The sequence below is a fragment of the Lepisosteus platostomus genome, chromosome 5 (genome assembly GCF_059453375.1).
Source record: "Lepisosteus platostomus isolate fLepPlt1 chromosome 5, fLepPlt1.hap1, whole genome shotgun sequence".
NCBI lineage: Eukaryota > Metazoa > Chordata > Actinopteri > Semionotiformes > Lepisosteidae > Lepisosteus > Lepisosteus platostomus.
This window is the reverse complement of record NC_142615.1, coordinates 35,941,068-35,965,758: the sequence shown is the minus strand read 5'-3', so window position 1 is coordinate 35,965,758 and position 24,691 is coordinate 35,941,068. Positions and strand designations below refer to the sequence as shown.

Genomic DNA, 24,691 nt, shown 5'->3' with positions numbered 1-24,691 from the left:
TTCTTGATAAACCAAACTGGTGCCCTCCCTCTAACTCACCATTCCTCCCTTATGGTAGTGTATGCAGAGAAACCCATGTATATAAACCCATAGGGTCAAACGCAATGGACTTCCCGAGTTAAAACACAGCCGCGTACTAAGTTAGTATGGTACATTCTGGAGATCATCTCCCGCTCTGAGTTCAATTGCAGCAAAAAACATGTGGAACAAAGTTGGAGCTCAGCTCAACTTGTGCTTAATCCGGTTCCAAGGGCTCGGCATTGTTGTACTAATTAGCCCAAACTGGAGAGGACTGTACATCAGAACACTTCTGATTATTAGAATAATATGTAGGCCACATTAATATACAATTACTTTTCTGTTTCTCATTTATATTCAAACTAAATTTCCTGACAAATCAGTTAGTTTTTAATTTAAGAATTGCATTTACTGTAGTCGACAATTCACCTGATGAGGCTACATAGTTATTAATGAGGTAACCAATTATAATTAGTCATGAAACAAATGAGAACAGCAGCTGTGCATTTGAAATTAAACACTACTGTATTATTGCAGAATTAATTTTGTTTAACACTCCAGATGAATAAGCAGACATCATTACAGCTAAATCGTTACAAAAGGCACCAACTAATAATCAGTAAAGTTAAGTTTTATTTTTAACAGAACTGGAAATTAAACTTATAAAAATACTTGAGCAAAAAAAAAACAACACAACAATTGTTCCTCTGACCTTCTAAGCATTTTTTTAAAGGCAATACATTTCTTTAGCAGGGTGTGCCTTGTGCTTACTTTTCAGAACTTTGATTTTCTCTCCCTCTCCTGTGTCAGTTCAGATTAAGCTCTTTAATCAGTTCCAACATCTTTCGAAGTGGGGAAGTGCTTGCTGGCATGTTGTTTCGCCAAGTCGTGCCTATCCTTTATGACGGTATCTTCTGACACCTGCGCACAATCCAACAACATTACAAGACCAGCACTATAACAGGAGTCATAAAAACACAAGAAGCCACATTGAACGAGCTTTCAGAATTGTAAAACAACGCTTTGCTTGTCTGTCATTTGGTTTGCATACCAGTCCATCAAGAGCTAGCACAACCCTGGCTGTTTCAACACAGTCATTGGATCACAGCCACAGGACAGAAAAGGGACTGTAAACCATCATAAATCATTTAAGATGCTGAGTTTTTTCCTTTAACATGCTTGGGTGCCACCTATTTCCTCCTCATCCCTGCTTTCCTCCGATAACCACAAATACGGAGACCCATCACTAAAATATTTAACAAATCTATCCAGTTGACTCCTCGATTTTATAGAACACATTAAAGGCTCACGCTACATTTATATAAATAATAGTTTAAGTTCTGTTCTCTTCACTCCCTAGCACCTTAAACTTCACAGCTACTAGTAATGATTAACATTCAACATAATTAGTAAATGTCACTTTTGTAAATACACATATTAATCAGCTTCATTATGAATAAATGTGGTATGAGTGTTAAGCAATTTTAATTAAGAATTACAATGTTTTCAAGCAGATGCATAAATTCAGTACGTGGTAACGATATTATTTCCACTATATTCTGGAGCCTTCTAATGCAATTCATCGTTACACCAAGTATGGTACTAAGTTGCTCAAGCCATATTAAGAGGTGGTTTAAAATAATTCACTAGTTTAGTCACTTCTAGAGGGCAACAACTATTACTCTGTGTTCGTTGCAATTGAGAACAGGTTTAGTACGGTGCTGGACTAAGCACAGCAGCAACGTTCGTTGCAATTGGACTTAAGGTGGAGCACAACTTCAGACCACAGCTGCGTACTAAACACGGGTTGAACGCCTGTTAGTACTTCACTTTCAGTTTGTTGCAATTAACCCCTAGACTTTGCACTATGAAGGTGTAAATCAAGCTCAAGCAGAGACAACCCATTAATGGCTTTCATAACTTCCATTAGTCTCCACCTCTGTCTTCCCTAACTCATTCTTGATCTTTCTAAACTAGGCGTTTAACTGAAATTCAGCCCAATTATACTGTTTAGCCTGAGAAAAAAATATAATAAGCGCTATTCCTGACAGCCTGAAAAGAAACACAGATTCCTATAGCCTCAACTGAGCAAAAGAGTCAGTTCCTGCACTTTCTGAAGTATTATTTAAAAAAAAAACTCCAGCGCTGGCTGAAGAGGCTGTGTGTCCGGGCTCAGCGGTTATATAGGACAGGACTCAGCGCGCAGCAGGTGTGACTCATTGCTCTGCGCTGCCCGTGCGGAATGCGCCTCTCCTCCCTCCACACGCCACCGCCTCGCTAAACCGCCTTCATACTCCCCAGCGGCAATAACATCTCCATGTATTACATTTATTCTTCCCTCTTAACCCAGAAAACTCCAGGGACGTTTCTGTGAACCGGTAAAGCTCTCTCTGTTGGTGGTCACAAGTAGAAACAATGCACGAGCTGAAAGCAGGAAGTCAAGCACTTCTCCCTCACTGTATATCTGGGTCCAGACTTCCGAAAACTCCTAAAAGTGAATTTCCAGAACGCCATATTAAAGTCTCCCATCCGTTTGTTTCAAATACATCAATTAGATGAGTTCGGGTACTTTTCTGATGTATTTTAATAGTTTGGCACTGTGCCTTGTTAAATATGTTACAAGTAAAGTTTATCAACTTCACTTTCACGCGAGGTTTTGCGTGGATACAAAAACATTATATGATATCTATAACACACGTGAAGAGTGAATCTGAATTAATCAGAATGCCTCGCTGCACCAGAATTGTTATTTACGTATTTTAAAAATACATCTGGTGCATCTGAAAACAGAATAAAACCCAGAACTGTAAAAGGACAACAGACCATTAAACTGTCTGGTGATATTGCTGCATGGGGCGCAAGATCACAATAGAACACGTTATTGTAAAAAATGTTTACATTCGTGAATTAGTATTTTTTTAATTATACCAAATGTCCGTTAAATAATGAATTACGTTTATCAGACCATAAACACTATTGTATGGAAAAAAAAAACATTTACTATATTTGCATTTAACTTGCTTTTTTAAAAAAACATGACAATACGGTAGATGAAAATTGTTGTTCAGCGCTCTTGTATTAAAAATACTCTACCAGCCTTTTAAGTCATGTGTCAGAAATAAAGTGTAAAAAATTCGCTAAACCAAACAAAACACAAGCTCTACGAAAAAGAAAAAAATGTGTTTATCCTGCAATTTTATCTTGCTGAAACGTTTTTTTTTTCTGTGGCACTAACGGGCTAACGGTTAGGATTCCTGGTTTCCTGATTACATAGAAATGTGTCTCTCTTGTCTTACGGTGTCCAAATGATCAGTTCAGTGTAGAAAAGAGCAGCGTAAAACCCAGTCAGGCGTGCGAAACTTATAAATGAAAGAGATCGCTTTATTTCTGCCCGCTTTCTCACTGAAGCCCTTTGGTGTGTTAATAGAAGGTTATAACCGCTACACTGCGCGATGTGGGGAGGGGTGACTTGCAAGCAGAGTTGACCTTTGAGAACAGACTCGTCTCGGGAATATATTTCCACATTTTGAAGAGATTTTCTCCATTTCTGTAGCCTGATTTCCACTATTGCTAGAGAGCTGTAGAATCTGGAATCACCTATCTGGGAACAGTGTGTAGATGACAGGTTTGTGACTTTCTCATGAGCACGGTATATGAATCCATCAGATTAAAGACACTGTGAGCATTTGAATAAAATTTAGGATAGTCTGTCCCAGCTCGCCGCGATGGTATAGTGGTCAGTACTTTGTGCTGTGACCGCAATACCCGCGCTTTGAATCCGGGTGACAGCAGCCCAAGACAAGAGAGTTTCCTTCGTCTATGTTATTTCAGTGAAGGGGGGCATGCGTGTACAGCGAGCGATCATCGAGTTGATGTGTTGCCCCATTTAAGCAATGTGAACCAACACTGCTTTACAAAGGAGCACGGTCTGATCTTATAGTTGATAATCTGGAGACCAGACCGACCTCTTCTATGACGAGAAGAAAAGGTCAGGAGCTGCAGTATTTAATATAAATAAGAGATTTCATTTTTTTCTGTGGCGCAACTAGTACCAAACACTTAATCTCGGGGTTGTGAATTCGAGCTCCACGCTGGTAAGAAATCATATAGGTTATGATAAATTTACTTTTTTAAAATAAAAAGTCATATTATAAAACTTTCCCGATACCAGTTTGCAAGTGACATGTTCTTTATAAAAATAATCTTTAGTATGGGATCAATAACCGCGCCGGAACAAATATCGGAAAGAATCGCCTGTCACTAAGGTATTTAAGTAAAGTAGAGATATAATCAGAAAACCTACATTTTAGTTGTTAGTTACTTTGTATGTGCTTTAGCGTTTTCTTTTATATACCGAAAAAAAGGTTCAAGGCGTTCTAGTCGCTGTACTCCTCGTAGATAATCTCAACGAAATCACAATACAGTACAGGACACGCAGTGAGAAGCTCACGCAACGAATAGTCTTGAACATGCCAAGCGTAAAGGCACACTGCACATCTGCGAAACATCACATCCTAGTTTAGTTTCAGTGAGATTATAGACTGGAAGCTAGGAAGTCTCAGATCACTTTTTTATTAAATGTTCAAGCAAACCCAAATACCTTTGCAAGAGACATTTCAGAATCCCAGTCAAATCCAGTATGATTGCTGGATCCCTCGAATTCGACAATATCACAGATCTGCAGTCCACGTTGTGCAAGACATACCGCACAGAGCATTTCTAAGACAGGAAATACATTTTCGTTACGAAAAGAGATATACTGTACGTAGAGTGAAATGGTCTGGTACGAGTCCTAAATTTGAATTAAACATTAAAGCTGTGCGGAGTTTATCTTGATTTACCTAGTTTAATCGTTTCAGAAAGTGTAATTGTATTATTTTATGTACCCTTGACGATTCTACTGATGTTATAAGTGCTCTTGTTTATATTGAATCTATTTTGTTGTTCAAATAAAAAGTAAAAAAAAAAACATTCCGGATGCGTCTGCTGTAGAAATAAAATGACATCAAAGGCGTTGTACGTAGAGTTCTGAAGCCTGTTCCACAGAAGAACTAGCTGAGATGAAAAGCTCGATATTCTACTGACAGGGCTATTCCCATCAACTCAGTTTCTTTCTGAAACAACGTTTTCCAAGAAAAACTTACACTTTGCAAAATTTGAAATAAAATACTTGCTTAAAAGTGCAGATTATTTTTTTCCCAAAAACTGTAAAAGGAGAAAACCGACCTGTTGGAGTCTCTGTCGTACCATTGCTCAGTGCGGTCAGGTCGGGACTAAAACGATAGTAAGGTGCTGGTTCAAGCACATCTAGGCACGACTTTCTCACTGTTCCATCGTGAACATCATCTAGAGAAAAAGTGGCATGTAATGTTTAATACATTATTGGCCTTATTAATAATTTGAGGGAATATAAATGCTTTGGATGTATCGAATTACAGCACGTAACAACTGAGTACCTGAGTCGATATCACCGGGCAATTTCCAATAACGACCAACATCAAAAACTTCAAGAAAAATAAGATTCCATATCTCGGAATGTAGGGCGGGAGAATTCATTTATACTCCTGTTGCATCTTGATCTTAACTTTTTTAAAAAAATATGACGCAGATTTGCTCAAGATACTTGTAATCCTTAAAGATTACGCCTTAAAGAGAGTTTTCATGAAAACGTACATCGGCTAGCTCTCCACTGTTAATTGACAGAACTTTTGAAGAAACTGTTCTTATATAAGCAACATACAAATTACACATCTTAATGAACATGAAGGGAAATCTATGGAGGCCCGTTTCCGTCAGGGAGTAAAAAAAAAAACGCGCTATGGTATCTCATTGTATGTTCTTTTTTACTTAAAAAAGGTCTTCTTTAGCTCAGCTGGCAAGACCTGGGTTCGAGCCAATGCAGTGAGGCACGAACTAGGGTGGGAGCTGCGAGGGCACAAGCCCTAGAACCCGAATCCGTTACAATAACAAAAGGACAGACATTGAAATATGGGCTATTTCGAAGTCGCAAATGTGAGATATAAAGTCGGAATTCTGAGTTACTAAATCGCAATTCTGAGTTGCTAAGTCGGAATTCTGAGATACCATAGCGGTTTTTTTTACTTACTGGCGGAAACGGGCTTCCATAGAAATCCGGGTTGTGAATAACAACTGTCACTACACACGATTGAGTTCTTGAGGCTGGCACCTAAGACCACTCAGCCATCCTGACAAGCAGTGGAGGATGCCGTTGCTTTGTTAAAGGATTATTAGCTACTTTTCTTTTCTTATTATTACAGAGATTTCTACATTGCAAGACAATTGATGATTTAGATAACGGTACATCGTGGTACGCAAACCAGGCACGGAGAGGGTTTGAACCCGCGCTCTTCGGTTTATGAAACCGCTGCCTTACCATTTGGCCACCGCGCCCACAGCTTAGTTTTTTTCCCATCAAGGCTAATACATTTTGAGAAAAAAAATCTGTGCACAAATTGCAATGGCAGGAGAAGTAAAACAAATATGATTATGATGTACAGTAATTGTTCACTTAGTGAAATACTCACTTTTTTGGACCACTGAATATAGTTCTTCTGTGGAGCTGGCTTCAGACTCTGCTTATAGCGCCCGTCAAATAAAATAGATATTTAATTTGTACAGGAAGACGCATTCCGAAATGTATCTCTGCAGTTTTAGAAAACGCACAAACCGTATTCTAATTGCAGACTGCAGATCTGTGCAGCAATCGTACTACATTTCACTGTGATTCTGAAATACGTCTAGCAAACATATTCAGGTTTCCTTGAACTTTTAATAAAAAACGACTTCGCTTTCAATCTCTGATGTCACTGTAAACATCGGACGTGATGTTCCGCAGATGTGCAGTGTGTGCCTTCTTGTCTTATTCAAGTTTACTGGATTTTTGAAACGAAAATACAAACTGGACAGTTTCAGACACATGAAGACTCATAAATGTCACTACAAATGACAAATTTGTAGTGTAAATCCGCCGGGCTGATTTACGTGTCTGACCATCTCTCTCTTCCCTCTTTTGCAGTGAGCACTATTTTTTCATTTTCTTCCCTTGTAGTTTCCTCGCTCTTTTGCTGTCCCTTTCTCCCACGGAGAGACGGAAAACGTGCCGAAATCGTTTTCACCCTGTGTTTGTGCAACGTCAGTGTGTGAAGGGAAAGCAGTCGCCGCGGCTCCAGTGGCGCAATCGGTCAGCGCGCGGTACTTATACAGCAGTGCACAGCGGAGTCATGCCGAGGTTGTGAGTTCGAGCCTCACCTGGAGCAGCGTGTCCTGTCTTTAGCTACTGAAAGCAACTGTCCACTTTAGATACTGCTACTTATAGGTCGTCCTTAACACTTTATCTAACGGGATTGTAGCCTGTTAGGTATTTGCTGGAAATCCGGTCTAAATTAACATCAAAGGAACAGGTAAAGGTTTATTCCACGTCACACCCGAAGAAGGTTCCACGTTGTGTTTCCTTCTCCTTTCAGCATGGAATAAACCTATACTTTTTCCTTTGCAGCTGACGCAGGTCACTACTTAAATTCCCATCAGCTGTGGACCCCCAGCTGATCTCTACACAGATAGATGAGAGATATCTTCTTAGATGAGAGGTCTACTGGGACTAAGGGAGCATGATGGGGTACCAAAGACTTGAAAAAGCTCTCGCATTAGATTCTGTTTTTGTTGTTTCCCAGATTTGTTTTTAATGTTCTTTTTGTTTTGAAGTTGTTCCTTTTTTTATTTTATTTTCTGTAGTCGTTAGACTACTACAGTGATTTACCTAGGTTCCCGGAAGGCTTCTTGCATCGTGGTTGTTGTGTTTTTGGGTTACAAGTATTTTTTTTCTATTGATAGGACCCCACGCATTACTGTGGGACTAGTTAACTTAAGTTCTTACATTGTACCTGAAATTACCACATAAACTACTACTCTGTTTTTCTTTTTTTAAATAAAGGCACAAATGATGTTTTTTTTTCTTGCAGCTGATTGGCAATGACCCTACAACGGGTCATTGCAACGAACGTGGCTGCTGAAATTTGTCAGCAGCTCCATACTAAACCTGTTCTCAATTGCAACAAACCTAAAATAACATATGCTGCCCATTAGATGTTACCGATGTAGGAGACTAACTTAAACCACCTCTTCACAGGGTTTATGTAGCTCAGTAGAGGAACAGTCGATCGCATTTGAACTGTTCTGAATGTAGTGGAAATAATATGGTCACAAAGTAACGAACATACGCACCACTCGCTTGAAATATTTACTGTAGCTAAAATTGTTTTCTAGACACCACAACTATTCACAATGAATTTGATGAATACATGTCTTTATTAATAAAAGTGTAATTTATTAATAATTAAGATTAATGTATATCTTTATTAGTAGCTGTATTACCGGTAATGCATGCACAGTCCTTAATATGGGATAGTGAACTTTCAGGTATCTTGGGGAGGTAAGAAAACTGAAATGAAGGAAATACATATTTAAAGGGGGTGTAAGTCTTAAATGTGTTCTGTTACATCTGGGTGTTAACTGAATAGATTGTGATTTGACACATGTCTTTGGGGAATTTGCAGGTACAGAAAATAACTTGAACTGAACAGGCAAATGTAAGGTTATGTTAAAGAAAAAAAAAACGTTGTCACCTTTTTCAACATGATTATTTAAGACAGTTTATCGGAACCGTATCTCTCCTCCATTCTGTGGCTGTGGTCCAACAGTAACGGTGGTGAAACAAGCAGAATGTGCGGAAAGAATTGGAGACGTAACGGGAGACTCATCCAGTCGATAGAAGGGTTGTGTACGCTGAGAAGTGTAGTTTAAAAGCTTAACGAGCCAGAGAGGAGTCAAACCTACAATCTTCTGATCCGAAGTCAAACACATTATCCATTGCGCTACTGGCTCTGATACCCTAAAGCCACCACTGTGAGCTTTGCGCTGCTATTAGTAATACTGTAGTACTCCAGTGTTCACAACAGCCCCCCACCACCAGAGACTCAAACCCAGGCCTCCTGTATCACTCAACAGGGACCTAGCTTGTTGAGCTAAAGAGCAATCTCCCTTCAGTCCTGCGGCTGTGGCCCTGCTATTACAGGGAAGGGCAGTGACATCGCCGCTCTGGTAAGCCGGCTCTTACACACTCAATGGTGGCCGTATGCGTTACACTCCCCCGCTTAACTCACCAACCTTAGCAAAGGGCTATCCCATCCCACTGCTGACACCAATGTAACGCTCCAGGGTTCACATGGGCATCCTCACCACTGCCACATCAGGTCAGTCCCCCAATGTCAAGGACTCAAACCCAGGCCTCTGGCATCACTCAACAGGGACCCAGCTATGGTGGCGGTTGAGCTATGGTGGCGGTCGCAGGTTTGAGTCCCCGACGGTGGGGGGCTGACTTAAGTGGCAATGGCAAGGGTGCCCGCCTGAACCCCCAACCATTACAATACTATACATCGCTCCGGTCCAAATTTTCTCAATTAGATTCCCGTGTTTTCTAATTGTATTTAGCTACTAGGTCTTTCATTTGGTCTGTTTTAAAAATAGCATCTCAAACGATGTTATGTGTCATGCTGAAATTCACACACGGGGGATGTCACATGAAAGACAATCACAGATAAGATGTTGCGTTTAAAAAGAAATCCAGAGTGGCAGTAGAAAACAAAGCCTTATACACGAGATGCAGGTGCTCTACCACTGAACTAAACTGACAGGCACTTTTGCCTGTGGCTCTTTAATTGAGTTATGGAGAGTGAAGGGTCTACACAGTGTACAATTTAAAGGTCGAAGCAAGACAATCTGATGCGAGGAGAATTCACAAAACGAGCCACTGCTTTATCGTTTACTGAGCTTTCAATGAACATCTAAGTGAAAGACAAATTCACTTTTTGTTTAAAGAACACTTTTATCACGTTCTGCACTCCTGATGGTGTTTAACGGTGCTCTTTTCTACACTCCTGATTTGAGGATCCCGAGCTAAAATATTTTTTAAATACAACAAAAATTCCGATATATTGAATAGTATTTATGTTTACATTTATATTCACTCGTGCCAAAAGCTTGTGTTCTCTGCATATATCAGGATGTGGAAAGAGGCCCAATCACATCTGGAGTAGATAGTATTTAGGTCAAAGCTAATTCATAGTGCATCTCTGGGTGTGTTTGAATTACCTACGTGTTTGACTGAAGGACAAGCTCACAGTGCCATAAAAAATGACACTCGTCATCTTTTCTTCAACATTCACAGGTTTTACGCTAAAGACAAAAAAAAATTGTTGTCGTTTTCATGCCAGCTGGCACTAATTATTCTGCACCAACAGGGAAGATTAGTATTTTATCTATCGCAATATGTGTGGAATTTGTTTTTTAAAAAGTTGTTCCAGAAATGAACACTTCCATTAAAGTTAAGGCAGACACCTGTTGCTGTCCACAATGACCAACTCTGCATGGCAAGAGAGGAAGAAAAGCACTGTGGTGATTTGAACCCAGAAGCTTATTTACTAGATAAGGTTCCATGACACCTAGCTCAGCACTCCCACACCCCTCAAACAACACAAGCTTCCTCCTGGACCCGTTTCTGACAGGGACAGTGGAAACCCCCCTGAAAGGGATTGGCTAAGGAGAGGGATAAAAAGACCTGAGACAGAACAGAGGGGGCTCCCGATTCCCACAGGACCCTGGAGACGACACAGGCAGCACAAGGGAAGCTGCAGAGTGCAAGACCCCGGAGGTACTCTGCAGAGACTTCTAATACCTGGAGGTAAGGATCTACTGGTTCAGTAACTGACGACAACGAGAGACATTGGCATTGAAACAGAGGTACTGTACAGAGACTTTTAACACCTGAAGGTGAGGAACAAGGAAACTGGCACAGTTAGCCGATTCAAAGTGAAAGGAATGTAATACAGTCGCAGAGGATTTCTATTGTTACCTGAACAGAGAATGGGGAAATAGGACTGGGCGATACCCCTCTCCTCAAAGTGGGCCATCAGAGACTACAGGTACTAAGTAGAGACGTTCGAGTGACCTCTCTTTAGTATTTTACAGGAAAGACTGCTGCCCCTCTCTATTCATTTTGACCCTGGGAAGGACCTCTTGCTGCTGTGAATTCTGTTTTCGTTGTGTTTTTGGGTGATAGTGAATGTGAATGTAGTTGGAAAATAAAAAGGGCACTTATACAATACAAATGCTTGTCGCTGGTCTGTGTGTGCATTGGTAATTCTAGGAGATAACAGAACCTGTGGTAATGTAGAGGGGCCCTAGCACCCCGTTTGTATTGCTAGGTGGTGTAGTCGTACACGAGGCAGGAACATCCCTCGCCCATAGGGTTCACCTTACTCTGACACCTTCTTCGTCTATGTTTTTTGAGTGTACTGCAAATGATCTTAGTATCGAAGTGCCGCCCCACATAACCGATCCGAACAATCTGCTTTACAGAGGAGCACTGCCGGAGCTTATCGTTGGCAAACTGAAGACCAGGCTGACCTCTTCTGTGACTCTTGAACACTGAGTCTCAAGGTTGTGAATTCAAACTCCACGCTGGCGGGAAATTCCATAGGTAATGATCACATTTTCTTGCATGCTAATCAAAAGAAATATTAAGAAACTTTTCCCGATACCAGTTTTTTACAAAAGTAAACGCACATGGCACATGTGTGCCACATCACGTCCGAGTTTAGTGACAACTACCTCAGAGATTGTAAGCTGGGTAGTTTCAGATCAGATCACTTTTTTTATCAAAGGTTCAAGCAAACCCGAATACTTTTGCAAGAGACATTTCAGAATCCCAGTCAAATCCAGTACGATTGCTGGATCCTTCGAATTTGACTGAACTATAGCACAGATCTGCAGTTCACCATTAGAATACTGTGGGTGTGTTGTATAAGTGTAATTGTATTATAGCATGTGCCCCTGACGATTTTCTTGATACGTAATATGTGCTCTTGTTTGTATTGTATGTAGTTTTGTTGTTCAAATAAAACGTAAAAGACACAACTTTCCGGATGCGGCTGCTGTAAAAATAAAATGACATCAAGGGTGCTGTACGCAGAGGTCTGAAACCTGCTCCACAGAAGATCTTTATCCAGAGGTGCTAAAGAAGTCGAGATCTCGCCATGAGAGGGGAAGCATCTCAGAAAAAGCAGGTACAGTCGGTTCCACGGTCATAACGCCACTAAGTCGGGCGACAAGAGCAAAACCCACCCAGTTTCCTCCGGGCAAGTAATGAGACAAAGAAACAGCATGCAGCAGGTAGTGTGGCTGAGCGTTTTAAGGCGCTGGATTAAGGCTCCAGTCTCTTCGGGGGTGTGGGTTCGATCCCACCACTGCCAGGTGCTTCTGTCAAGACCCCCTTTCAGCTGGCTTCAGACAAAAGGGAGGGAGTTGCTTTTTGGCAGTCTCTCGAGAAACTAAGCAGAGTGTTTAAAGATACTTTCTCAGCTTGACATCAAGGCACAAAACAAAAACCTTCTTGCGTCCTCTCAACCCAAAAGCGCTTTGCCACTTTTTGCTTTATGCAGGGAACGACGTCTGCCCAGATCACTTTTGTGTCAATGCAAATCGTAGTGTGCCCTCCGTTTTAATGTTGGCTGTGCTGGCGTGCTGCTTCTGTCTGTGAAACTCGAATGTTCTGCTTCTTCACACCGAATCGTCGGCGGGGGTTGAGCTTGTTAAATCTTTGCGCATAGTGCTCCTTTGGAAGTACTTTGTCCAAGTTCAAAAGCGATCGTGGGATTTACTTCATGCGTTCAAAAACCATGCCTCGCATGACAGATTTAAATGGGGAATGGAGCCTGCTTCTTGCTGTTTTTCCTGTGGTTACAGTTACAAAGTTGATCGTGCTTTCACATTCTGTTAACAGTATTCACTGGCTGAGCTTTATCAGTTGGTTCGTAAAGGAATCTCTGCTTCGGTTCCAGAAAAGTCATCTGTAGTGTGTTTTTTTCCCTGCCCATGGCAGTCTTTTAAAGCTGGTAGTAATGGTGGCGAAGTTAATTTTTTATCCTCTTTAAAAGAATAAGGACGGGCTGGGGCAAGCTCCATTTACCACTCTTTCAGCTAACCGCCGAACTCGCGAACTGATTACAGTGCAGAGCCACAGGCGCCTCGCTTTTCTCCATTCTCTGGGTTAGGGTGAAAAAAAAACTTTGCTGGTATTAGCTGGCCTGCTGGGAGCACCTCTTCTTCACTGATAAGCAAGATTTGTGTTTCATCTTTCGCAAGCTGTATAGATTTCTTTCAAAACAAGTTGTTCAAGAAAGGAAACGAACACTTGCATTCACCTGAATTAAAAGGCATGGGATTTGCCCGTAAGGATAAATTCTGTACAGTAAGACAGGAAGAAAGTCAACGCTGGGAATCGGACCCAGGAACTCCTGTTTACTAGACAGGCGCTTTAGCCAACTAAGCCAATGCACCAGCAAAGTGCTGTCCTTTGACAGCCACTTGGACACGTCACAACTGCTCTGAGACATCTGTGTTCGGTGTGCACCGAGCCTGCTTGCCTTGCAAGTTGCCTCATTTACATGCCATAGCTCCACCACTAAGAGAAAGGATGAGAAATGGCTTTTATCTGGCACTTTTCATGTCAGAGGATCTCAATCTGCTTTCCGTGTACAAGAGGATGTCCAACTTATGTAGCTAAAGACGTAGACGACAGTGCTCCACTGAAATCTTGATCTCACAACCCTCGGCATGACTCCGCTGTGTTCTGCTTTAGACAAAGGGGGGAAAAGACTTCTTTCATCACACGTTTTACACTGTTTACGGTGTTTGCAGTGCTCTTTCTTAAATGAAAACCAGGAATCGGCACCATATGAGGTGAGACTAGATAATATTGGATCAAGTAGCCTCGCCATTCCATGCGTGACGTGAGCAAAGTGTAATTCCTGTCTTTATAGTGTGCTTGTTAGAGACTAAGCTGGCACCCAGAGCGCTTTAAATCCGGGAGTCAGCAGCCCAAGACAAGAGAGCTTCCTTCGTCTATGTTTTTTGCGTGAAGGGGGAAACCATGCGTGTGCTGCAAACGATCTTAGTATCGAAGTGCCGTCCCACATAACCGATCCGAACAATCTGCTTTACAGAGGAGCACTGCCGGAGCTTATCGTTGGCAAACTGAAGACCAGGCTGACCTCTTCTGTGACTCTTGAACACTGAGTCTCAAGGTTGTGAATTCAAACTCCACACTGGTGGGAAATTCCATAGGTAATGATCACATTTTCTTGCATGCTTCTGTAGGGTTTGGGCATTTACTTGGACAATTATTAATTGTAGCAGTAAATCACAAAAATTGATTCTTTTGATGGCTTTAGAATCCAACCATGCAATATAACTCAAACAACGCGCACACACAGGTACTAATACACAAGGAAACATTTATTAATACATAGAATATGCATATAAACAGATCTTATCGAGAGGGTTATCAGAATACAGAAGGTATATATTCAGTCAGTTACAAAGAGTTACATATATCAAGAGGACATTCAGTTTATCATTCATTTAGACCGTTTCGTAATTGAACTTGGTTATAACTTCTACATTAGATACTCAAAACAAGTACAAAACTCTTGTTGGGATAACAATTGAATTCTCGAGCAGTAATGCAGTGAAGTTGAATACTCATCCAATCTCTGGGGATTCAGATCTCCTGCGGGCACAAAGAAAGAGTTTCAGGCTGTTGCTGTCCAATCCGTGCTCTCTGGCTCGGTGCCAAGCTGTGCTGTGCGGCTTGCGACGGTGCACTGCTGATGCTCACTGAACGGCTAGTTAGTGTTGGCTTTAACTAGCAAAGTTTGTGCACAGGAGAAAAGATGACTGTGGGTCCCAGCAAGTCAGGAATAGGACCGGTTCGTTCCTGATGAAGAGCTAGTTCTGAATAGTGATTCAGCTGTCCACAGTTCTGATCTGTTCACGAGGCCTGCTGCTGGTGCTAACCTCGGGTGGATCCTCTGGTTACTCTCTGGCAACTTCAGCTCTCGACTCTTAGAACAAAGGAAAGTTCTGGCACTCGGACACACTGGCCGTTCCGTGGTTGTCCGGGTTGAGTCTCAGGATGGTCAGGAGGCACGCTGCGAGAATGTCCTGCCCTTGGGAGCCTTCTGCTCCTGGGCCGTCCTGCCCTGGAATTCTCCTTTGAATTCCCTTTAGAAAAGTCCACAGAATTCCACCAGGCCCTCTGTGTTGCCTTTTTTTACCTGGAGGAACTTCAGCTCATTGATTGGCTGAAAGTTCCATGGGCATCAGAGTCCCACGTGGGTTACTCGGTCCTACCAGTCCCTGATTGGTTGATCAAGGTGAGATATGAGTCACTTACAGATGCAGCCATTCAAAATGAGCGGTAAAAACCCGCGGTACAGTAACCAACCCGCGGGGCACCGTAGGGCACCGCAGGGCAAGTGATTGGCTGGCCAAAATGACCGACAGGGGCACTCGTGGTGCATTGGTTGGTAGTGCAAAGAATTAATCATTTAATGTCTTTACTGTGCACATTTTAATCCGCTTAGTTTTGAATATTTATATGGATTTTACCACTAAAGGGAAATTTTAGTATCTGAGCCTAAAAAGAAGAGGAGCATAACGCATCTGAAGGTCATAAACGATATTAATTTAGGAACATAAACATTACTGTATGTATGTAAACTGTACTGTATATGGCTGGTCTTGGTAGTTTAAAGAAAAAATACACACCAGTCTTCCAATTCTCCCTAAACATTTTAAGCATGAAAGTTTTATGAAACGGTACCCAAATATGCGATTGCTGTATAGAATGAATTTTAATTTAAAAAAATTATTTGACACGAACATTAAGCTGTTTACATCTTCCGCCTGAGAACAGTCACCCGTTGCTACCCAACGCAGAAACACAGCCACTAACTAGCAAAGAGAGGACATTAGCTACCCAATATGATAAAGAAATAAATGATTATTTTGTTTATTTCTTTTGCACATTTATTTGAACATTTCCATCGATTGTACAAGCACTTGGAAACTGTCCAATCCCTAGTTCATCAGGCATTTTACCGGTCTGGCGCCGGTCTGTGTCTTCTTGTTTTTATGTCCACTATAACAGACAATCTCCTTTGCTTTTAACCGAGCGTTTAATAATTTCCTAAAATGAAAATTATTTACTTTATTTCCCTCACGGGATCAATAAAAGTATCTTTCATCTGTCTAAACTATGGGACAGAATTCTGGGGTCTCCCCATACCAGAGATTATGGTAGGGCTTCAGAATGGTGATTGGCTGACACCATCTGACACCCCTCTGATTGGAGAAAAAAGACGTGCTGGTTTGCTATATATACTGTACCAGGAAGAGGATTTCTTTCTATTCAAAATGTGTATTTTAAAAGTTTAAGAAGTAAAAACCTTACAGCGTACACAGATTTCTAAACTGATCAGGATCGTTATCTTTGTCTTATGCATAATAATGTTCACCGCTCTGTCCAGCAAATTAATAATAAACTTTATTTTATATAGCTTTTTAAACGAATAAGTAATTAGATTGCTCATAAACCTAATCACTTGCTTTTTCTTTTTATTTAGGCTCAGATTTCAACTATAGATCGTATTATTAATAACCATAATAACAACCAACCAACAAAAACAACCATATAAACATAATACCAACCAAAAACATAGATAACAACCACAATACAAAATCAAATAATCAAACCATTTTACTCTCGCAAAGTCCTCCAATTATCATAATCCCGCCCCTTATGCAAAACCAAACCTTCCTCCCATCCCAGTTTATCCTGTTTATCATAAACAAAATCCACCTCAATTTTCAACATAAAGCATTACACAAAATCAATACCTCAACACTCTATACTCAACAACGATAATTCTAAAACAGCCAGAACATGTAACTACACATTCCCAAACATACCTACTTTCCATAGCCCCGCTGCTTATGCAAAACCAACATCCCTCCCCTGTTCTCTCTCTCCCCTGGCGGTTGTAATTGTTTTTATTTTCAAATAAATTTTAGCAAAGTCATGTATTTTAAAAATCTTAATATTTTTATATTTATGTCTTTATTTAGTGGTTACATTAGTGACAAAGGCTAAACTTTCTTGGAAAAATGTCTTTTATGTAAACCATGTTTGCTATTAATTCATTCAGGGCTAAAATATGTTCATTGTCTTCTAATGAAAGAAGGGTTCCTTTCGCCGTAGTCGGGAGCCTAGCCTTTAACTAGTAAGTACTGTACTTACTGGGTTTTTGAGGGGGGGGAGGTGTCTTTCGCTGGAAATCTCGCCTCCTACTTTGAAAATACCCGTGAAACCGGTTCAATTCGTCACAGCCAGCACTCCTGCAGAGAGGGGGGTTGTACTTGCAGTGTATACAGTACACGCGTTATGCTCTTCGTTAATGTCTGTGAAGTTTTATTTAATCTCTGAGCCATACTGATTCTTCTGGAAGCCAGTTTCCACCAGGGAGTAAAAAAAAAAACACACTATGGTATTCTCTCCAATGCAGTGCAGTTAAAAACATACCTCTGATGCTGCTCCTAAATGAATATCGTTTATGACCATCAGAAGCTTTATGCTCCTTTTCTTTTTTCCAGTGGATTGAACAGGGAGAAGCATTTCATGATGTACTTTTCATTGATGAAACAACAGTGGCTCTGGAACAGTTTTCAACCAAGTCGTTTTATAAAAAGGGGAGATATGTACACGTTACTGAAGCTAAAAGTTTAGCCTTTGTCACTAATGTAACCACTAAATAAAGACGTATAGAAATCCCTACGTTACAGACTGTATATGGCTGGTATTGGTGGTTTAAAGAAAAAATACACACCAGTATTCCACTTTCTCCCTAAACATTTTTAGGATCAGAGTCTTACATGTGGTTATTTCGGAAACGTTTGTACGTGCTCCTTCTGACCATGTTACTGTTTACTGTTACTGACCATATTAAGTTTAAGTGCCTGTGGGCACTTTTCCTTTCCGTGGGGGTTGGACCGTCTTTCATTAGAAGGTTAGTCTGTTCTACTCTGAGAATGTAGAGGGGGTGGAAAGTGCCCGCGGTCATTTAATTAGTATTAAAATTCATACTGATTCCCGACATAGGAATATTCGTGTGTGGTCAAAAAATGGCATAAAAACGACAAAGTGAAGGCTGTGAAAACATTCACAATGTACTTTATACACAAAGCAAATATACCCCCCCCACCCCCCTCTCAATTCAATTCAAGCTGCTTTATTAGCATGACAGATGGGTACAATCAGTGTTGGGTATTTACTTTGCTTTGAGATGCCACTTTTAGGTGATATATAAAATCAAGGCTTTAACTTGCTTTAACTCCGCAAGTCTGAGTTCTTGTGTCTGTCCTATCCGAACCCGAAAGTATTACAATATGTATCTTTATAGCAGGTGGTGTACAGCTTTTTAGTATAGATTACACCTTTCTAAAATGTATTTAAAAAATAAAAACGATTACAATCTAATCTTTCCACGTTTGATCCCAAAATAAATCTAAACGGGGAGAAAGCTATGCTGAAAGTTTATTAAGATACTTAGAAGACAAAGATATCAATTTATGTTGCATTTGTCTGATTGTGAATCAAAAAACACATATATTTAAACCCGCATTTGCGATTTAAATCAAAACGTTATTTAAATCAATATAAATGTTTATATTGTAATGCCTAGGTGACTATTCATTGTTATTAAAATGACTTAAATTCGATCATGTTGTGATATTTAGAAATATAAATTTGTTTGGTGCGAGTGAGGTTTTATTTAATCTCTGACTCAGTGATGGCCTGGCATGGTGAGGTGCACTGGCAGCTATGTGGTGTTACGCAGTGGTGGCCTGACACGGTGAGGTGCCCTGGCAGCTGTATGATACAGTGGTGGCCGGGCACGGTGAGGTGCGCTTGCAGCTATGTGACGCAGTGGTGGCCTGACACGGTGAGGTGCCCTGGCAGCTGTATGATGCAGTGGTGGCCTGGCACGGTGAGGTGCGCTTGCAGCTATGTGACGCAGTGGTGGCCTGGCACGGCGAGGTGCGCTGGCAGCTGTGTGATGCAGTGGTGGCCTGGCACGGTGAGGTGCGCTGGCAGCTGTGTGATGCAGTGGTGGTCGGGTATGTAGAGGTGCACTGGCAGCTGTGTGTTGTGACGCAGTGGTGGCCTGGCACGGTGAGGTGCGCTGGCAGCTGTGTGATGCAGTGGTGGCCTGGCACGGTGAGGTGAGCTTGCAGCTATGTGACGCAGTGGTGGCCTGGCACGGTGAGTTGCGCTGGCAGCTGTGTGTTGTGACGCAGTGGTGGCCTGGCATGGTGAGGTGCGCTGGCAGCTATGTGGTGTTACGCAGTGGTGGCCTGACACGGTGAGGTGCCCTGGGAGCTGTATGATGCAGTGGTGGCCTGGCACGGTGAGGTGCGCATGCAGCTATGTGACGCAGTTGTGGCCTGGCACAGTGAGGTGCGCTGGCAGCTGTGTGATGCAGTGGTGGCCGGGCACGGTGAGTTGCGCTGGCAGCTGTGTGGTGTGACGCAGTGGTGGCCTGGCACGGTGAGGTGCACTGGCAGCTGTGTGATGCAGTGGTGGTCGGGTATGTAGAGGTGCACTGGCAGCTGTGTGTTGTGACGCAGTGGTGGCCTGGCACGGTGAGGTGCGCTGGCAGCTGTGTGATGCAGTGGTGGCCTGGCACGGTGAGGTGCACTGGCAGCTGTGTGATGCAGTGGTGGTCAGGTATGTAGAGGTGCACTGGCAGCTGTGTGTTGTGATGCAGTGGTGGCCTGGCACGGTGAGGTGCACTGGCAGCTGTGTGATGCAGTGGTGGCCTGGCACGGTGAGGTGCGCTGGCAGCTGTGTGATACAGTGGTGGTCGGGTATGTAGAGGTGCACTGGCAGCTGTGTGTTGTGACGCAGTGGTGGCCTGGCACGGTGAGGTGCGCTGGCATATAATGAATATATTCATGTGCATCCAACACACAGTTCAACGCTAGCAACTACACAAAATCTAAAATCTGAGCTCAACTTGCCACTTACAGCACCAGCTAACTTTAGTAGTGACATTTTCATGGATCTTTTAACAATAACATTTACAACATCAGACTTCAGACACAATTAAACAGGCCTCAAAAAAGTCTGGTACAAACATTTTCAGCATGGTGAAACATGGTGAACATTTCCACCACTGCGTCACACCACACAGCTGCCAGCGCACCTCACCGTGCCAGGCCACCACTGCATCACCCAGCTGCCAGCGCACCTCACCGTGCCAGGCCACCACTGCGTCACAACACACAGCTGCCAGTGCACCTCTACATACCCGACCACCACTGCATCACACAGCTGCCAGCGCACCTCACCGTGCCAGGCCACCACTGCATCACCCAGCTGCCAGCGCACCTCACCGTGCCAGGCCACCACTGCGTCACATAGCTGCAAGTGCACCTCACCGTGCCAGGCCACCACTGCATCATACAGCTGCCAGGGCACCTCACCGTGTCACACATATTTCAGCGCCATATATTTCATGGATATTATGGAATATAATGGATGGATATCTTAGTTATCTTTCTAATTCACAGGTTTGCATGCATAATTTAATTTTGAAAGCCACTGAGACATCAGGTACTACTGTTGTATTTATGAAAAAGAAACAAAACAAAAAACATACTAACAACTGTGCCATCCTACTCCTTAGTTAATACATTTTATTATTCATAAACAGTTAACATTGTTAGCAAAATATTTTGAATTATATTTAACCCTATTTTTTCTTTAGTTTTGTATTTAACTTATTATATGATAGTCAGACTTAATGTATATTTGAACAATGAAAATATATTTTTACAAGATTTTACATTAAGCACTTAAAATTAATATGGTTAATAATAGTAAACTGTAACATGCTGTAACAAGATCGGTTAAACTGCGAAGAAAATGCTTTCAGAGAAAATGTTCAGGTGTGAAGAACATAGATCTCCAATGCAATTTCAACCAAACCTGTTCCCACACACCCTGCCCCCACTACCATTAGAATATACACAAACATTTTAGCGTTTCATTCTGAGCAGAAGACCCTCACACCTGAAAAGTGCTGGCTGTGACGAATTAAAACGGTTTTACAGGTTTCAATCGCAGACCATGTGACATGGGACTCAGTAAACTACAGTAACACCGTATTTGATAACGCTATAAAAACGCTATAAAATAATGTGACTTGGCACAGAACAAGTTTACAGCACAGTACAAAAATAAATGCTGACCATGACTTTAGAAGCATAAATTGCCTTACACTCAATTTATACACAAGCTGTCTTTAGCCCTCTAAGCTGGTTCATACAGAAATGTAGAGATCCAGGCTCAGAACACACAGCTTCATTAGCGAATACATATGCAGGACAACTAGAGAAGACGTTTTATAGAGGATGGATTTTTAGAAACATCCCATCAGACATCCCATCATATTCACAACGTGAAATCTAGAATATAATATTACGTAAGTAAAATCCGCAATATGGAAACAGAACCTGTGTAATTGTTGATAGATGATGTACTCGTAACATTTTTTCAAGACGAACTACAACATTTAAAAAATGACTTGTATGTACTTGATATCTCTAATCAATCCACGGGTCCCAGCACAAAACGAAACTAAAACGCATACCGTTTCGCGCTTCTTATTAGTTGCTCAAAAGTAATTTGACCGTATGAAATGCATAATATAAACCTAGAAACATATACGTGAGCAGTACTTAAGCACTCTAGTATCGGTGTTAAGACATACCTCTCAAATACTGTAAATCAAGTTAAAAATATCTCAAGACCGATTCTGGTCATAATGAAACCATGTTTCGTGTATGTTTTCTTTAAAGTACCGAGACCAGCCATATACTGTATGTTTATGTTCCAAAATTAATATCGTCTATGGCCTTCACACGCGTTGCAGTATGCTCCTATTCTTTTTATGCTCAGCTACTAAGATTTCCCTTCAGTGGTAAAATTAGATATGAATATTCAATACTTCAACGGGCACAGTTAAGACATTAAATATACATACTGTATACAGTACAGTTTTCATACGGTAAAATGTTTATGTTACGCGATTAAAAAATAAATAAATAAAAATGAGAAGTCCAGCACCAGCTGGATTCAAACACACAACCTGCCAGTTGGTAGTCACGCACCTAGACCAGTAGGCTACAAGACAGCTCGCATGGACAGGTAGGCGAAACAGCCCTACACAGCCCTGCCGCAGTACACGGATATAATCATACCGTTATTAAATTCTTGAGATACGCGATTCCATATTATATTCCCTTTTAATCAAATTCTAAAAGTATGCTTGTTGAGCTTACAATGTTTAGGGAGAAATGGAATACTGGTGTGTATTTTTTTCTTTAAAGTGCCGATTCCTGGAACACCCCTCTGAAGTGGTTCCATAAGAAAAGAAAGCGTTGATAAATACAAGTGTCTTTTAATACACTCTTTGCTGTGCTCTTGAGGATTCTTGTGATATTTTAAGCTCTAGTTGAATGATAGGTGTCGCATTTTAAATCATTTTTGTAGTTAGAAATTATGAAACGCCCTGTTAAAAGCAAGGAAGTTTTTATGACCGTTGAAGTAAAACAAAATGCCTGACAAAGTATGGCTTGGACAGATTCCAAGTGCTTGTACAAATGTGCTAAAGAAATTATACTTTGAGTATACAGCTTGTCCAAAGTCATCCATTATTAATACTATTAGTAATATCTTCAGTAAAGGCTTTGATGCATAAATATTTCTGATAAAGGTAGGTTGTGTACTTTTGTCCAACTGAGCAATCTTGCTTTCATAAAATATACCAACATTTTAATGACTGATGATTAACATGCTGTAATACACAGTTCAAAATTAAAGGCTCAAATGCTGTACATGAGAGGTTAAGCTCCCCCTGGCGGTTTTACAAAGCGACGCCGGATAGTTAGTCACGTGACACACGTGAACCGCATGATACCCCGGTGGGCGTGTTGCGGTATGCCGTGAAATACCTCACCCATTTTGAATGGCTGCATCTGTACACCGATACCTAGTGTTCTCGGTGCACTCCCAGTGTTCAGAGGATACCCAGTGTTCCCAGTGCACACCAAGTGTTCAGAGGATACCCAATGTTCCCAGTGCACACCCAGTGTTCAGAGGATACCCAGTGTTCCCAGTGCACGCCTAGTGTTCAGAGGATACCCAGTGTTCCCAGTGCACGCCCAGTGTTCAGAGGATACCCAGTGTTCCCAGTGCACGCCCAGTGTTCAGAGGATACCCAGTGTTCCCAGTGTTTGAGTTCTGCTTCTCCGGTGTTTCCTGTAAAGCAGCTTTCCTCCCCCGGAAATGCAGTCGGCCTTTCTTACCCAGAGGGGAAAGCATTCCTTCTCTGATCTAGGGTGTTTTTTTTCGTCTGTCTTCTATATCTGTTACCTTGTTTAACAATCGCTAGCTACCGTCATTAGCCATTTTTAATAAAGGTCGTACTTTTGGGTCATTGCAGTTTGCACAGGCCCTGCTTCCTGTCGAAGAGGACATCTTGAGCAAGAGTTTGACCTGCCCAGTGTAGACTTCAGAAACCCTTAATAGGTCTCCACCAACCTGTCCTGCGTTTTTCTGAAGGAAATACAAATGTAATGTAATATGAGCGTTATGTAACACAAGCATGATGTAGTATTGTGAGTATCACTTAGGGATAATTGTGTCTGGGCTCTGCCCACAACATCAGGGAACAACAAAGGCATCCCTTCTGTCCCCTTTAACCAATGTGCAAACAACGTATCTTTTATTCCTCATTTATGTAGAGGCTGGAGACCCTTAATGAAGTTATATACTTTTTCACCTGAACAATCAGTGCAACATGCATCACAATCTGAAAGAGAAACAGAGTTTGATGACGCCCTGCACAGCCATCCTGTCTACTTCAGCCCCCGCTGTCCCCTTTAAACAGCATATAATTTATTTTTAATTCATATAGAGGTCGGAGACCCTTAATGAAGTTATATACTTTCTCACCTGAACAATTAGCGCTGTTTTTATTAAAGTCTGAAAGAGAAACAGAGTTTGATTAGGTACAGCAAAGCCATCCTGGCCCAGTGTTCCCTAGTGCCTAGTGTTCAGTGGATACCCAGTGTTCCCAGTGCACGCCCAGTGTTCAGAGGATACCCAGTGTTCCCAGTGCACACCCTTGAAGTGGTGTTCCAGCCATACTCACTGTGACTTGTGGGAGCAGGAGTGGTGGTGCTGGATGTTGTTAAGTCTGGCAATGAATGAAAGACGTTAGTTCAGCACCAGCTCCAGAAACCAGTGGGAGAGCTGACTTTGGTTTTGCAGGGAGAGCTTTTAAAAAATCATTTGATAGCCCAGACTGATTAATTGATCATTGACTAACTCAACTAACTTGTTCATTAACTAACTCGATTTTTGACTGATCTAATTGCTTGCTGGGTTGTCAGAGGGTTGGCTGATCTGACAGATCGATTCACTGATTTATCCCAGGCAGTTCCTGGTCCAGTCAGTCCGGGGGTCTGTGACTCTGGTCCAGTCAGTCCACGGGGTCTGTGACTCTGGTCCAGTCAGTCCACGCGGTCTGTGTCCCCGGTCCAGTCAGTCCAGAGGTCTGTGTCCCCGGTCCAGTCAGTCCAGGGGTCTGTGTCCCCGGTCCAGTCAGTCCAGGGGTCTGTGTCCCCGGTC

At 41.9% G+C, this 24,691-nt stretch overlaps 1 long non-coding RNA gene and 1 other non-coding gene across 2 annotated transcripts in view; one reads left to right on the top strand and one right to left on the bottom strand.

Moving 5' to 3' along the window:
* The first annotated feature begins 7,201 nt into the window (after window positions 1-7,201).
* Window positions 7,202-7,295, top strand: trnai-uau (transfer RNA isoleucine (anticodon UAU)). The gene is made up of 2 exons: window positions 7,202-7,239; window positions 7,260-7,295. It is a non-coding gene; the product is annotated as a tRNA-Ile (tRNA).
* A 16,498-nt stretch (window positions 7,296-23,793) lies between these two features.
* The window catches only part of LOC148665917 (uncharacterized), a 164,173-nt gene continuing 163,275 nt past the window's right edge, over window positions 23,794-24,691 (bottom strand). The window contains exon 2 of the long non-coding RNA XR_015936590.1: window positions 23,794-24,013. This is a non-coding gene — a long non-coding RNA (uncharacterized LOC148665917). The remainder of the gene's footprint in view (window positions 24,014-24,691) is intronic.